The sequence below is a fragment of the Chrysochloris asiatica genome, unplaced genomic scaffold, assembly GCF_000296735.1.
Source record: "Chrysochloris asiatica unplaced genomic scaffold, ChrAsi1.0 scaffold00067, whole genome shotgun sequence".
Taxonomy (NCBI): Eukaryota; Metazoa; Chordata; class Mammalia; order Afrosoricida; family Chrysochloridae; genus Chrysochloris; species Chrysochloris asiatica.
The window spans coordinates 10,225,258-10,230,714 of record NW_006408585.1 but is presented as its reverse complement, the minus strand read 5'-3'; positions in this window follow the sequence as shown (position 1 = coordinate 10,230,714).

Here is a 5,457-nt window from a genome sequence, read left to right as displayed (position 1 = left end):
ACAAGTTCCTCATAAACACATTTAAGTGTTCTAGGATACCCTTTTTTTTTTGCAATGTTATTCATAGTTTGTCATAACCCACACAATCAAAAGCCTTTGCATAGTCAATAAAGTGCAAATAAATATCTTTCTGGTATTCTCTGCTTTCAGCCAAAACAGCAATGATACACCTAATAATATGCCCTCTTCGGAATCTGCTTGGATTTCTGGCAGTTCCTTGTGGATGTACTGTTGAAACCAGTTTTTAATTATCTTCAGCAAAATTGTACTTGTATGTGATATAAACGATATTGTCAGATGTTTTTGCATTCTGTTAGGTCACCTCTGTTTGGAATGGGCACAAATAGGGGTCTCTTCTAATTAGTTGGCCAGGTAGCTGTCTTTCCAATTTCTTGGCACAGATGACTGAGTGCCCTCAGTGCTGCATCAGTTTGTTGAAACATTTTGATTTGTATTCCATAAAATCCTGCAGCTTTGTTTTTCACCAATGCCTTTGATGTAGTTTGGATTTTTTCCTTCAGTACTGTGACTATTTGATCATATGTGACCTCTTGAAATGGTTGAACATCATCCACTTCTTTCTGGTACAGTGACTCTGTGTAGTCCTTCCATATTCTTTTGATGCTTTCTGATCCACCCAATATTTTGACCATAGAATCCTTTAATATTACAACGTGAAGTTTGAATTTCTTTCTTAGTTCTTTCAGTTTGAGAAAAGCTAAGTGTATTCTTCCCTTTTGGTTTTTGAACTCCAGGTCTTTGCACGTTTCATTACAATATTTTACTTTGTCTTTTTGCACTGCCACTTGAAATTTCTTTCAGCTCTTTTACTTCCTCATTTTGTGTACTTGCTTTCGTTTCTTCACACTCAAGAGCAAGTTTCAGTCTCTTCTGACATTCATTTTGTTTTGTTTTGTTTCTCCCTGTCTTTTAAATGAACTTTTGCTTTCTTCCTGCATGATGTTCTGATATCCTCCCACGATTCTCCTGATCTTCAGTCATTAGTGTCTAATGCATCAAATCTGTTCCTGAGATGGTCTCTAAACTCAGGTGAAATATATTCAAGGTCATATTTTGGCTCTCGTGGGTTTAATTTTCTTCAGCTTCAGCCTGAACTTGTATATAAGTAATTCCACAGTCTGCCCCTGGCCTTGTTTTGGCTGATGATTTCTGGTAGCATAGTGGTTACGTACGAGTCAGGCTGCCAACCGCAAGGACAGCAGTTCAAAACTACCGGTCGTTCCACAGGAGACAGATGAGGCGTTCTGCTCCCATAAAGATTTACAGCCTCAGAAACCCTGTGCGGGGTCACTATGAGTCAGAACCAACTCCACGGTACATAACAACAATCTTCCTACAGATGTAATAAATTTGTTCCTTATGAAGTCCATCTGGTGAGTTCAGGTGTATGTTGTTGTTGTTGTTAGACTCCGTAGTCAGTTCCGACCCATAGTAACCCTATGTAGAACAGAACAAAACACCACCCAATCCTACACCTTCCTCACAATTGCTGCTACACTTAGTTTGCTGCTGCCACAGTGCCAATCCATCTAGTTGGGGGTCTCCCTCTTTTTCATGGATCCTCCACTTTACAAAGCATGATGGCCTTCTCCAGGAACTGGTCCCTCTTGATAATATATTCGAGTATGAGAGACAGAGTATAATCATGTTGACTTCTAAGGAACATTCTGGTTGTACTTCTCCCATGCAGATTTGTTTGTTCTTCTAACTCAAATGTGATTTCCAACTTTCTTTCTATTATTAAGGCCATATTTTCCAACTACTGATCATTCCATCTTGAAGTGTTCTTTTTGACGATGAATGTGATGTCATTCCTCTTCAATTTGTTGATCCAGGCATAGTAACCCATGTGGTGGTGGTTGTGTGCCGTGGAGTTGATTCTGACTCACAGTGACCCTGTACAGGGTTTCTGAGGCTGTAAATCGTTACAGGAGCAGAATGCCTCATCTTTCTCCCACGGAACAGCTGGTAGTTTCAAACTGTTGACCTTGCAGTTCACAGCCTGATTCGTAACCACTACGCTACCAGAGCTCCTTATAGTAACCCATTATGACTGTCTAATTCAAAACTGGTCAATACTGTCCATTTCAGCTCACTTATGCCTCAGATATTAATCTTTATGCGTTCCATTTTATTTCTGACAACGTCTATTTTTCCTAGATTCATTCCTCATACATTCCACATTCTGATTATTGATGGATGTCTGCAGCTGTTTCTTCTCATTTTGAATTGTTCCCCATCAGCAAATGAAGGTCCTGAAAGTTTGCTCCATTCATGCTATTGTAGTCAATTCTACTTTGAGGAAACAGCTCTTCCCCGGTCTTTTTTTGAATACCTTCCAACCTGAGGGGCTCATCTTCTGGCACTATGTCTGGCAATGTGCTGCTGCTATTCATAATGTTTTAACTTCCCAGAACTTTGTCTGACAATGTGCCACTGCTATTCATGAGGTTTCCAGTAGCTAACCATTCAGCAGTGGTCTGCCTCTGCTTCTTTCTAGTCTGTCTTCGTCTGGAAGTTCCACTGAATTCTGTCCACCAGCAATATGCGAACCACCACAGTATGACAAACTGACATATGAGTGGTGGATATAGATATATAATTTTGCTTCTCTACTTTCCTTTTTCTCTTTCTTGGTCAAAATTTAACAAGTCCCAGGAGAAACACACTGAAAAGATATTTTTTTCTCTCTAAAACATCCCTTCCTCCCATACTGACTTGAACACAAGTCAGAACTTGGCTTCAAGTGACTTATTTCACCTGTTCCTCTGTCTTTAAGACTCTTGGGTATATAATTATACACTTTGGGAAATATTCATCATTATTTTGGTTAGCACTGGATGGTTTGACATACTGTAATCCCCTTCTCAAATATACTAGAATATATTCACAGCCTGAACTTCCTTTTCTTTAAAATAAAGTGGTTAAGCTAAAAATGAGATCTAAGAATCCTTCCAGCTCTAAAATTGCTCTATCCTCTGGTTACTGTTTCTAACAAGGAAACATGTGGCCTAAATGTGTCATCTTCATTATTAGAGATATCATAGTACTAAATTGGGCTCTGATGTCCTGAAATATCCTGCAGTTTAATGCCAGATCACAGTGTCTTTCCTTGTTTTGTATCCTCAACTTGTCTGCTCTCTCTTAGTGCGGGTTCTCCAGAAAACCGAATCTGTGACAAAGCCTTAAAACACAAGTAGTTTGAAAATGTGATCTCAGGGAACAAGAGCGTAGGATGGAGGTGTAAGTAGTGGAAAGGGAAAGGAATTATCACGGGTGCATTATCAAGTTGGCCACTGTTATGAGTGACTGGATCTTACTCCCATAGGATTTCTTGAGAGTCTTACAAATTACAACGCAAAACCTAAGAAAGGAAAGAGGAGAGCATCTATGCATCAATGCCCCTTCTCAAGGATGGTCCTACCGATATCAGCTCCCCACACTCTGAATTGCCCATGCCTGAGCACTGATCTGTTTCTCTTGGTGTGAGTCAGAGATATTCCAGCCTCACAGGTGAAAGGCACACAGCACATGGCTACATTCCATCAGGTGGTACATGTGCAAAGCTAATTGGAGCCTGCAGAGACCTGCTTACCATCACAAGAAACCTTGGAGTGGTACACAGGAGACATGGGCTACAACCATCCCTTGCATTTATCTGTGCCCACCCCTACTGTTTAGTCTATTACAGAGACCCCTTCAAGATGGTAACCTGCCATGATCTTTGCAAACACATAACCCAAGAGGGTTAGTAGCACAAGTTTTCATTGCTACTGCTGCAGTTGGTCCCAAGGTCATAATAATATTCATCTCTCAGCCCTGGTCATCATCTTGACTGGTGTGAATTGCTTACTTGGAGAGTGACCAGAAGTTTATCCCTGCACACCTGAGTCTTAATCACCTGTATTTATTGGTTAATTGGCATATATGCTATCACCAAGACTAGAAACACCAACAAATGTCCCTAAAAAATCTCCTTGTAAATCACTGGGTAATAACAACCCTGGTTTCTCATGTAATTACAGTTCAATTATCTTCCAGTTTAGTACCTCCATTTTCCTGTTGGTCCACTGTCAGCAGGAACCAAAAAAGTAGTTGCCATAGTTTCAAGATTAGTGATATCCTTACTAGATACTCTGGAAACCAGGACCTTCTCCAGCAGAGATCTGAGGTTATGAAGACAGAAAGCACAAATTCCTCCAGCAGAAGACCATGCATTATCACAGCTGAGAATGTGGAGCAATGATGTATCACTGCCTTTCTGGTTCAGTGCATATACTTTATCCTGGAGGGTAGAAGTATATGGTAGCATGCTGACCACTAGATAGAGTCAACCTTAACTGAGTCAATAACAGGACATTCAACCAATGTATTATTGTGGCTACTTCTGGATAATAAGGATATTTGTTGTTGTTAAGTGGTGTCAAGTCAGTTCTGAGTCATAGCGACACTATATAAGGTTTCCAAGGAGCAGCTGGTGAGTTTGAACTACTGACCTTGTCGTTCAAACAGACCTTGCGGTCCAGTGCTTTATTACACAGCACCAAACTTGGACTCCAATAAGGAAATAGTATCCCTTACTGTGGTCATGTGCCCCTTGCTATATCTCCTGAGCCATACGATGAGTTCATTAATGTGAGGTAATAATCTGAGGGTATTCTGCCAATAGAGCATTCAGTAACTCCTTGGTTGATGTTGCTGTTGGAAGCACAGATGGAAAGGAAGACAGATCCACATCCACAAAAGGTACTAATTGCTACTGGGACACTGGCAGAGAAGGATTCTGCTGAAATCAACCTGCCTTCTAATGGCTAGTCTTCTTGATAGGGTAGTACCTTAGAGAGGGTTTAGCTCCCCCTGAAGATCCAAGCTGTACATGTGTGTGAATGCCAGTAAGGTCCTGCAGACAACCCAAACCGTGGTTATCAGAGCAATCCTGGGCAGGAAGTAGAAGTAGGTGGAGCATGCCGGAAGTGAAGAGTTGGCAGGTGTTGCACCTGTGCAGAGCTGAGTGCTGCTGCTGTTACTGGAAGAAGGAAAACAGTGGAGTGGAAGAGTGTGTACCACCCTCTCTAGAGGATGCCCTTAGGTCTCTGTTTGTCTAGAACCACCACACTCATGCCTGTTGACCCACTGGGACTCCTAATGGTGTCTCCTGTCACTACCAAATGCATCTCAGTTTAGATTAGAAGGATATAGTCACTTACCTTTTCGTCTCATACACAGACACACACACGCTCATATAGACACATACACTCTGAGCAGCAGAAAAAAGCAATTCCCAATAGAATTCCTTTATCTGTTTTTCCAGTTTTTTCCCAACTGTTCTCTGCAGAGACATCTCTGAATAGAACAAATTTTGTCTTTGTTGAGGCAAATGACCAAAGAAATAACACCTTCTACTGTGTTAAACGTGGAGCTCTGGTAGCGTAGTGG